The sequence below is a fragment of the Cyrtonyx montezumae genome, unplaced genomic scaffold (genome assembly GCF_038088225.1).
Source record: "Cyrtonyx montezumae isolate F1298 unplaced genomic scaffold, pur_monq_1.0 scaffold_10, whole genome shotgun sequence".
Classification (NCBI taxonomy): domain Eukaryota; kingdom Metazoa; phylum Chordata; class Aves; order Galliformes; family Odontophoridae; genus Cyrtonyx; species Cyrtonyx montezumae.
Genome location: NW_027071826.1, coordinates 18,210,496 through 18,222,210, shown reverse-complemented (window position 1 = coordinate 18,222,210; position 11,715 = coordinate 18,210,496).

The window sequence follows — 11,715 nt, the reverse complement described above, 5'->3', positions numbered from 1 at the left end:
TGAAACACGTTCTTAGTCGCATCTTGTTTTTTTTCCTTTTTAATCTCTTTTTTTGCTTTTTTTTCTTCTCTAGGATCTTTTTAACAAAATAGGTACGTTTATCCTAAAGTATCATAACTAAGTCATGTGTTCATTTAGCTGTGGTTATCACCATTACTAATAAGGAGCAGATTTTTGAATTAATTAAGGTTAACTGTTAAGTTTATTGCTGGAAGCAAACTTTAAAATTTCTGAACTTTGAAGCAGTTTACTAATTTTAATGAGTTCAGCAAGACTGCTAATGAATAAGTATTTTATTAGTTATATTTGGAGTATACTCCAGTACCTTTCAAAGGTCACTAATGAATTATTGACAGCATTGAGAATAAAACCTTGTTCTCATAGCTTCAGCCTTGAGCTTAATATCTGTTCTTTTTTGTATATATACAGTCTTCTGCCTGCTCAAAGTGTTACTGACCTCTATCTGAGTAGAGAAGAGGTTGTATATGAACACTTCCTCATTTTTCACAGCTGCTTTTGTTATAAGGAACTTGCTTTGATAGGATTTAAGAAGCTCAGTTCCTGCTTAAATCTCAAGTAAGTGTCTGTTCCTGTGAATGTTGTTAGTTTCAGGATTAAAATTCTCAAAATACCAGATCTGTGGTCCTTTCTGTGAGTGTGATCAGAGTCATTAGTTTGTATAATGAACTTAAGGAATCAGTACAGTGTAGGGTTTTGGATCATACTATATACACTATCTAGCAAGTATAACAGATAATTGCTTCCACGATGCATTCTGATGTAGATCTGCCAGTGTCTATAAATTATCAGTGGTATTTCCCAGTCAGCTGTGAGAAGAGCTTTAGATAAAATACATCTTGACTGTTATGTCTGGAAATGGGTTGTTCCATAAAGTTTTAGATTTGGTAATGTTAAAACTTGAGATCAAGGAAAGAGGCAGGTGACTTGCTGAAAGTCCATTGGCTGTAGAACATCACAAAAATCATCCACCTCAGACAACATGCTGTATTCTTAATATGTGGTACAAGTAGTGTAAGATGTCAGGATAATGAGAGGTTTATGCAGGTGTTTTCCCACTGGCTAGGTTAGTTTTAATTGCCATATGTAGAAACCAATTTGCGTTGAAGAGGAGAAAAAACAGCATGAGTGGAATTCAGAGGTGACATATATAGCATGTAATTTACGTGTGGCTATATCAGTGTATGTGCATCACAGAATTGTATGGGTTGGAAGGAACCTCTAGAGATCAAGTCCAACCCCCTGCCAAAGCAGCTCCCTAGCCCAGGTTGCACAGGTAGGCATCCAGGCAGGTCTTGGATGTCTCCAGAGAAGGAGACTCCACCACCTCTCTGTGCAGCCTGTGCCACTGCTCCGTCACCTTCACTGTGAAGAAGTTCCCAATGGCAGCACAGTCTTCTGGCATGTCAGCCATTCCTCCTAGCAGACTTCCTGAGGGACTCAAACTGTGTGCTTGCAGGCAGTCTGTAGACTATGAATTGTACTGATATCAGCTGCAGCCCCACCCTATCTTGGTGGGAGTTTGGTATCATCCAATTCATAGCGATGCCAACAGAGTGATGTGTTTCCACTGGCAATTTGGCCTCAACTCTGCATTCAGTTTCAACATTTCGGCTAAGCCTTTTGTCTCTGGTATAGTGCAGCCTAAGGGTTGGAGAAGCAAAATTTGAGAGAAATTGATCATAAGTATTAGCTAATAACCACCTAAAAACAGCCTGCATGGAAACACACACGATGTTAAATAAGGTTGCCAGAAATATAAAATTTCTGATAGAGGAATTCCGGTCTTGAGCTCTGGCTACTGTTGAAAAGGTGTCATAAAAGTTACAAGTTTTTATTCAACAGGCAGTGAGATTAATTATACTGTGGTGTCCAGTTTTGTACCATCACTTGCATATGTTGAGAATTGTTATAGCATACCATCAAAACAATGCTTCGATCACGCCTTTTATAGCTTTTGATCTATAATTTTTCCCAATTTAAACCTTGACCTGAGGTGTAAAACATAGTAGAACTAGATCTCAACAGCACCTATCTAAAAATATTAGGCTATCGTCTCTTTCTTGCAATGGAAAAATGAAATAATAGTTTGGTGAATACTCCTTTAGACCTGTAGGCCTAATAGAGCCATGGAACAGTCAACTGTTGTGCCGTGTATATGATAAGCTGAGTTTAGCTGACTGTTTAGCTGGAAAAGCCTTTGCTGCTCATGAGAAGAGGTGAGAACAGCAGCTAGTATGGTCAGAGCTGAGATAGAAATTGTGGCATCTAATATAACTGCTTTTAAATTGAACTTGGTGAGTATTTGGAAGCTCTGAAGTTTCTTCACTGCATGTTAGCCTTGAATATTCTAGGTGCTGGCAGCTGAGAGTTACAGAGATTAATGGAGGGAGCTTTCACTGATGATAAATTTCCTAAAGGAGTTAATAATTCATTATTTACTCAGTAAAAGGGACCGTGAAGTGTGTGTTTATGTATGTGCTCTAGAACTCAAGAATGGGAATCTTCCAGTTAATACTACTGTTTACTGAAGATCTTTGCTTTTTTCTTCCTCAGACAAAGCTATCTAGCTGGAAAATTGCCTGTAAAACAGCAGCTTGTTCCTTGCTCCAGATGACACTGGGTGAAAATTGGTAACTGGCAAACCACTTTAAAAGTCAACTTTACTGTGTCCTCCTATGGCATCTGATTTAAACTGTTGGCTAGGGAGCCCTCCCTCTATAACTTAACATCTGGTTGTAAGCAGTGCCAAAGAAGATTAGTATGTTCTTGAGGAAAAATGAAATGAAGGGTTCACTGTGCGTCAGCAAGTTAGTGTTATTGCAGCCAGATTTTGTGAAAGCTACTGGGATTTGATTGAGGGTGGACAGGAGGAGGAGAATGAATCTTAAGGATGGGGAGGACACTACTGACAAGCTCTAAGCATGCATTTGTGCCAGAAAGAAGGTGAGAATGCCAAGAGGCTCAAATATGTGCTGGCTGCTTGTGCCAAAAAATTAGAAAACATATCAAAAAGGAAACGATCCCATTTGTTGAAGTGCAAAAAGAAATTGCATTCTCCTTCCCTTACTACTTACTGAATAGGTTGGAAGGGAGACAAGCGCTATTTCACCATTTAAAATAAAAGCATCTGAATTATGCATCCTTTGAATACCTTAATTTACCCTTCAATAGGAAAATCCTTGTTTTTTTTTCTAAGGAAAGAAAAACGAGCCTTCATTTGCCTGTATTTGATGTTCATCATGCTTTCAAAAAGGCAATTTAAAATGTTTAATTAATGTTTTTGCTTAAGTTTTATTGCCTTTTTGATTAAACTTGTTACATACACTCTTCAATAAGAAAGCCAAGAGATGTATTGCTGCCTGCCAAGGAGGAAATCTGACCAAAATGTTTGTGCTTCTCTGAAATCTTACTTGGCTCATCCATCATTTTCTGGCAAGGAAAGGTGACCTCACAGAATGATTGAGGCTTGCAGGGACCACTGGGTCCATCTGGTCTGACCTCTGTTCCATTAAGGGCATCCAGAGCAGGCTGCCCAGTACCATGTCCAGTCAGCTTTTGAAGACTGGATGACAGTGCTCTGTCACACCTGTACAGCACAAAAACTTCTCACCAGTGCTGAATAAAAGGGAATGATCCATTCCTTGACCTACTGGCAACTATCCTTCTGTTGTAGCCTGGGATACCATTGGCCTTCCTTGCTGCAAAGGTGTGTTTCTGACACATGTTCAACTTGGTGTCTGCTGGGACACCAAGGTTCTTCTCTTCAGAGCTGCTTCCCAGCTGGGTGACCTTCCAGTCTGGAATTGTTGCCAGATGCAGGACTTTGCACTTTCCCTTCATAAGTTCATAAGTTCATAAGGTTGGAAAGGACCTATAAGATCATCTAGTCCAACCATCCTCCTATCACTATCTCTACCCAACTACTAAATTAAGTCCTTTAGCACCTCATCTAAACGCTTCTTGAACAGCGCTAGGGATGGTGCCTCAACCACCTCCCTAGGCAGGCCATTCCAGTGCCTGACCACTCTTTCAGAAAAGAAATGCTTCCTGAGGTCTAATCTAAATCTTCCCTGGCGCAACTTGTGGCCATTCCCTCTCGTCCTGTCATTACTTATCAGGGAGAAGAGGCCTACCCCCTCCTCACCACAACCCCCCTTCAGGAAGTGGTAGAGTGCAATAAGGTCTCCTCTGAGCCTCCTCTTCTCCAGACTAAACAATCCCAGCTCCCTCAGCCGCTCCTCATAAGACTTGTGCTCCAGGCCCCTCACCAGTTTTGTTGCCCTTCTCTGAACACGCTCCAGGGCCTCAATGTCCTTCTTGTAGTGAGGGGCCCAAAACTGAACACAGTACTCGAGGTGCGGCCGTACCAGAGCTGAGTACAGGGGGATGATCACCTCCCTGCTCCTGCTGGCTACACTATTTCTAATACAGGCCAGGATGCTGTTGGCCTTCTTAGCCACCTGGGCACACTGCCGGCTCATGTTGAGCCGAGCATCAACCAACACCCCCAGGTCCTTTTCCTCTCCACATTCTTCAAGCCATTCTGCCCCAAGCCTATAGCATTGCATGGGGTTATTGTGGCCAAAGTGCAGGACCCGGCACTTGGTCTTATTGAACCTCATCCCATTTTGCTCAGCCCAGCTGTTCAGCCTATCCAAATCCCTCTGAAGGGCCTCCCTACCCTCAGGCAGTTTGACACATCCTCCCAGCTTTGTGTCATCTGCAAACTTACTGAGGGTACACTCAATTCCCTCGTCTAGGTCATCAATAAAGATATTAAACAAGATGGGCCCCAAAACTGACCCTTGGGGGACACCACTCGTAACAGGACGCCAGCTGGACTTAACTCCATTAACCACTACCCTCTGGGCACGGCCCTCCAGCCAGTTCTCCACCCAGAGAAGAGTGAACCTGTCCACACCACGGGCTGCCAGTTTCCTTAGGAGAATACTGTGGGAGACCGTGTCAAAGGCCTTGCTGAAGTCCAGGTAGACTACATCAACAGCCTTTCCCTCATCTACCTGTCTGGTCACCCAGTCATAGAAGGAGATGAGGTTGGACAAGCACGACCTGCCCCTGGTGAACCCGTGCTGGCTGGGTCTGATCCCTTTATTGCCATGCACGTGTCGTGTGATCTCCCTCAATAACATCTGTTCCATAACTTTCCCTGATACCGAGGTCAGGCTGACAGGCCTGTAGTTCCCCGGGTCTTCCTTACGGCCTTTCTTGAAGATGGGAGTCACATCGGCAAGCCTCCAATCTTGTGGGACCTCTCCAGATAACCAGGAATGCTGATAGATGGCAGAAAGTGGCTCGGCAATCACCTCTGCTAGCTCCCTCAGCACCCTTGGGTGGATCCCATCTGGCCCCATGGACTTGTGGGAGTTCAGATGGAGGAGAAGATCTCTGACCGTCTCTGCTTGAATCACAGGGGGTGCATTATGCACCCCGTCCCAGACTTCCAGGTCAGGGCAAGTACCATTTGGATAACTGTCCTGTTTATTAAAGACAGATGTGAAGAAGGCATTGAGAACCTCAGCCTTTTCCTTATCATCTGTGGTTATATTGCCTGCCTCGTTGAGTAAAGGAGGGAAATTTTCCTTAGTTTTTCTCCTGCTGTTAATATATTTGTAAAAGGGTTTCCTGTTCTCCTTTACAGCAGTAGCCAGCCTAATTTCAAGCTGGGCTTTAGCATTTCTAATTTTCTGCCTGCAGATCTTGGCCAGTTCTCTGTAGTCACCCCAAGTAGCCTGACCCATCTTCCAGAGGACATAGACTCTCCTTTTCTCTCGGAGTCTCAACAAAAGATCCCGGTTCATCCACACTGGTCTTTTGCTCCTCCGGCTTGACTTACAGGACTCTGGGACTGCCTGCTCCTGTGCCTTTAAGATTTCCATCTTGAAGAGCATCCAGGCTTCCTGGACCCCTTTACCCCTCAGGAGCAAGTCCCAAGGGACCCTTGCAACAAGTGTCCTGAACAGGTCAAAGTCTGCCCTCTGGAAGTCCAAGGTAATAGTTTTGCTAGTCACCCTCTTGACGGCACCCAGAATAGCAAACTCCACCATTTCATGGTCACTCTGGCCAAGACAATCTCCAACCTTCACATCCCCTACCAAAAAAAAATTAAAAAAAACATGCAGGATTCCCTCATCTCCGTTTATCGGCGGGAGCAGCGATCCGCACAGCGCGGCCCACAGCAGCACGGCGACCCTCATCTTCCTCGGCCGCCGCCACCCGCTCGGCTACGGGCCGCCCCGCGCCCGTCACGGAGCCTCGGCCGCCGGCTCCCGGGGAGCTCCACTTCCTCTTCCGCCGGGGGCTGCCGCCGCCGACCGGCACGGAGCGGCCCTTGTTGAACTGTTGACATTCTTGTAAACTCATCCTTGATCAACCCATCAGCCTGTCAATCTCTAGCCTATCTCAGCTAGTCAAGTGGCTATTTGTACAGTCTCAGCAGTGTAACTAGGAAACAGTGTTTGAATCTTGCTTTGTAAAATCTTATTTCTAAACCTACCCTATTTTCTCCTCCAGCATGTACTAACATAATATTTAATCCTAGATAAGAAAAGTTTTGATTAGGGCATTGATTAAACAGGAGATAAGGTTATTGTGTGGTATGTTCATTTTTTTAGCTGCAGATGGGCCTAGATGATCTGTAGAGGGTTGAACCCTTTCTGGGAAATGATCATTACAAAAGGTATTTATTAATTGCTGGAGCAATAAAAAAGTCTAGTAATATACTTACTATACAGGAGAAACTCAAGTCAAATTCTTGACTTTGCATGTAATTTCAAGAACTTGCTGTCTGGATTCCATTCAGCACCAGAGCAAGCATTGCTGTTTCCCCCTTTACCTGGGAGCTTCCCTGTTGTGGAAGTGGTGCCAGTGCTGTTGTCACTGGGGCCAGTGATGCCAATATATTGTTGCACCTTTTATTATTATTAGAGCTGCATTACCACTTTTGCTTTTTACTTTGCATTTCAGCAACAATTTTCATTAGTGTTTGTGACTTTCTTTCCCCAACTCTGGTCATATGAAATGAATTAATTTTTCTGATACCTGTGATAGAGGAAGGAATGAAGTTAAAACTTATGCATTTTAACCTGAGCATGTTCACATGTTGCATGCAATACTGCACATACCTAATAGAAAGCAAATTAAAAAGGGTTAGAAGATTTTTTTTTTTAAAAGAGGTAGATGGTGGGGAGAACATGCGTGTTGTAACTTTTTGTCATATCAGCAATTTTGGAGTTCTTTCTGTAATCTGAGTAGGAATAAAGCTTTTCTTTTTATATGGAGTTGTCTGAGCTTTCAGAGTAATGCCCACTCAGTCGTGAATGATTATTGTGAATCTAGGGATTCATTCTTGTTTGCTGTGCTGGTGTGTGCATCATAGCTTTATGAATGTCTTGGGAAATGAAAAAGCAGAAAGCTTTAGGAAAAGCTACAGTTGAGTTCCACATTAAATAAACATCTTTGGAGCATTTTCAGTGTTCGGTTGTGACTTACTTTACTGCTTGTAAAAGTGGTCTGATGTGAATTGATTAACGTGTTTGTACTGCTAAATATTTACAGAGTGAAAATACGTATTTGAATAGTCCATTTTTCTTTAAGAGCTTGACAAAGAAATATTTTAATTTAACCTTTAGACTAACAGCTGTTGTTTAAAAGGAAGAAACATACTTTTCTGAATAGAAATACTTTTCCTGTTTGATTTGTAGCTCTTCCTAAGGAACAGTTCACTATAACACTGGATGGCTTTGCCTGGATTTTTTTTTTCCACTAGATGAGTCCATTTCTTGGTGTTGTGAGATTTGTTACCAGTTTTTTGAAGGCCTAGTAACCTTGAAGTAATTTTTTCTTACAGGTAGATCTGACTTGTCTTAAAAAACAAAAAATAACATCCTACAAAATAAACAAAAAACCTTAAGAAAACAGAACACTCAAATCCCCAACCACCTAGAAAGAGCTACAACCTATTTCCCTACTCTTTGGGTCCCTTCTTTCCTGGTCTCCGAGGACTGCAGATAATCTTGCTTATGATTCAGAGGTGTTTATCATGATGTGTGTCAGGTGGCTTCTCTACAAACACTATGAAAAGTATTAATTACTGCCTGGTGCTTGTACTTTTCTGGAAGTCCACCCACAGCAGGGTTTTTTTTTTTTCCCCTAAAAATTTTCTTTGTGTTTGCATCATGTTCTGTATTAGTCAGTGTAATTTGAAAGAGATAAGTAAAATTAATAGTTGCTGGGAATTTTATTTTCCTTGTTGTCAGTATTAGTGTCCCACAGAGACCAAAAACTCATCTGTTATTCTTAGACTAGTGTTTCTCACTTGCCAGAAGCACAGCTAGATATTCTAATGTTGTACTGGGGGACTTCACTTCTCTGCTTTGCATTGAGGGGATTCTTGCTTTACATGTGCTGTAACAAAAGCATTAAGAAGGATTGAAGCAAATGAAATTACTCCTGTGGGAACAATAGGGTTGAAATATATCTGCACTTTCTGTGCTTGAGCTACCACTATCAAATATGTTATGGAATCTCTGTGTACAAGATAGAGCCTTGGCTGCTCCTTCCAACTTGGAGGCATACTACATACTTTTTTTTCTGTTTGTAACTAATGTAATTATCTCAGAAAACTAGCACTAGTGATCATGTGAAAATACACTAGTGATCATGTGAAAACACACTTGTTAATAGGAGAGACATTGTAATGAATCATAGAATGACTTTGGCAAGACTTGGCAAGGGACACCACCCAAGACTGGCCTCCACCTGGACATAGAGCCATTTACTTACAACCCTCTGGCTGCAACCATTCAACCAATTCCATATCTACTGAGTAGTCTACTCTTTGAACCTTTACCTCTACGATTTAGAGATAAAGATGTGGTGTGGGACCATGTCAGTAGTCTTGTAGAATTCTAGATCTCCTTCCCTTTGTCCTCAGATGCTATCACTCCTTTGTAGAAGGCTACCATATTGGTCACACATGATCTGCCCGTGGTGAAACTGTGCTGGCTGCCTCAGGTTACAGGCACAGAGATGAGACTCACTGTCCTGTAGTTCCCTTGGTCTTTCATTCTCCTTTTCTTGACAGTGAGAGTGATGTTTCTCCTTTTCCAGTCACCAGTTACTTTGTCTGAAAGCCATGAATTTTCAAATATGATGGAAATGGCTTAACAGCCACATCAGCCATCTCCCTCAGGATCCTGGGATGCATCTGGCCCAATAAACTTATACTCACTCAGTCTTACGAGGTGGTCTTGGACTTGATCTGTTCTTACAGGAGGGGGGATTTTGCTCCCTTAGTTCCCATGTAGAGTTTCAGGAATGGGAGACACTGGAGTCCTGGCTGCCAGTGAAGACTAAGGCCAAGAACTTGTTGAGTACCTCAGCCTTTTCCATGTCTTCTGTAGTCAGTTCTCCTTTCTCATTTATCAGAGGAGGAAATGGCTGGCTCTTGTTTCCTTGACTTGGAGTGAATAGATAAAGCAATTACATTTACAGTCAAGCATGTAGTAAGCTGTTCCTCAGGTTTTTGGACTCTACAATTCCTGTACTGAGTCTTCTGTCTCTTAAAAGAAAAACATTTTACTCAAATGGGAGGATCCCTCTCCTTCATCTCCTGCTTCAATGACCTACATGCTGTTGCTGTATGCTGCTTAGCAGCTAATGTGTTCTTTAAGTAAGTGACAACTAAGTGTGTAGTGGTGGAAATTCTTGTTGTGGAAGAATATAATAACATTCATGAAAATGTATTTGAGAAACTGGAAAAAAACTATATTTACTGCAACTGTGTTAGATTCAGGACAAAAATGGAATTTCATGGTCTTTATTGCTGTTCTGTTTAGCATATATCTGCAAGTAGATTTAATGGGAGGAAATCATAGCACAGCCCTTGAACTCGCATGCTAAGATGTCTTATCTCCGTGTATGCTCTGTTAGAGTCACACAAAGAAACTAGGATTATATTTAGTTAGATCACATTTCTGTTGAGATATTTTTAGCAAGCCTTTTTCATTGCCCGCATCACAAAACAGCTGGGAGCCTGAGATGCTGTTCAATGTCTTTTCATTAAAGCTTCTTTCATCTGCCAGATCATGGTGCTAATAACTGTGACCAAAGCAAATCTGCCCTCGGGCAAGGAATGTTGGACAGGCAGCCATTCATTCTCACTTGAATTTCTGTGAGTAAGTTGAGACTTAACTAACTTGCAGCTAGAAAAGGATAGATTTAGTGAGGCTGCGAAACAGTCATCGGTGATTTTGTGTACCTCATGGTTAGTGTTTGGGCCAGATTCTAGGTTTAGCTCAGCACCATGTTGCAGAGTCTAAATGAGCAGTAACAATACAGATACAGAGAGACAAGTATCTGCTGTGATCATCACGCTGCAGTTTAGAGTGAGGAAGCCACAAGAGCAGAACCACAGCACTCCAGTGACACAAATTCTGGAATGTATTTACTAAGTGGGTGGGTAGCAGGTGGATAACATTTCTGCTCATGTACGTGAGCTAGCTCATTCCCTTTGTACAGAGTACATCCCAGTCAGTCTAGTTTTCCTGCTTACTTACTGTGGTCCTAAGCAATTCACTTCTCTATTCTGCAGCTCAGTTTTTTCTCATCTGTGCTTTTCACATCTGCTCTGTTGCCATTGCAAGGGCCTGAAGACTTATATTGGACAATATTTTATTGTTCACGAGATACTATCAGGACTTTCAGAATACTATTGAGACTATATATCTTTTTCATTCGTAATTTTTGTAGAGTGGTAACAATCAAAAGAATAACTTTGCTTTGCTATTGGAGATTGTCTGCCTTCTTCTAATTCTCTGACATAATGTCTTTGTGTGCTTCAGTTAAAAAATATTGTCATGAAGAGAGCAGCGATTAGTAAGGTGCATGGCAACATTATATGGCAGAGCTTGGAGCAGAGTTCCTCCTGTGCAAGCACTTCTAACTAATGCTTTCTGAATTGTATGATAAACTAATGGGAAGGAACAAATTTTGGATTCAAATGCTGCTTAATTTGGGTAAAGTTTCCTTTTGAGTATGAATCTTGATCTAACAGTATTATTAAGTTCATTTCATTTTCAAAGCAAATAAAGCATCTTCTGTGAAGCCTGCTGCATCTGGTGCTGATAATCTCAGATTTTGTACAAGGGCTGCTCTTAGTTAGAAGTGCAAGCACTTCTAACTAATGCTTTCTGAATTGTATGATAAACTAATGGGAAGGAACAAATTTTGGATTCAAATGCTGCTTAATTTGGGTAAAGTTTCCTTTTGAGTATGAATCTTGATCTAACAGTATTATTAAGTTCATTTCATTTTCAAAGCAAATAAAGCATCTTCTGTGAAGCCTGCTGCATCTGGTGCTGATAATCTCAGATTTTGTACAAGGGCTGCTCTGAAAATAATCCTTCCTATTGTATTATGTTGGTCCAGACCTACAAAGGTGAATGTTGGTGGTATGGCTGTAGAAGTTGAACCTTCCCACCAGTACTCCATTAAATTTTGTTGCCATGTGACAGATAGCAGCAGAAGGATAGTCTGACGTATTGGTGCCTACATGGAAGTGCATATGAAGCAAAGGTGTGTCACTGAATTCTCTTCCATTCAGGAAAACATGGCACCCATTGGCATTCACTGACACTTGCTGAATAGCTATGGAATAAAAACAGCATGTGAGTA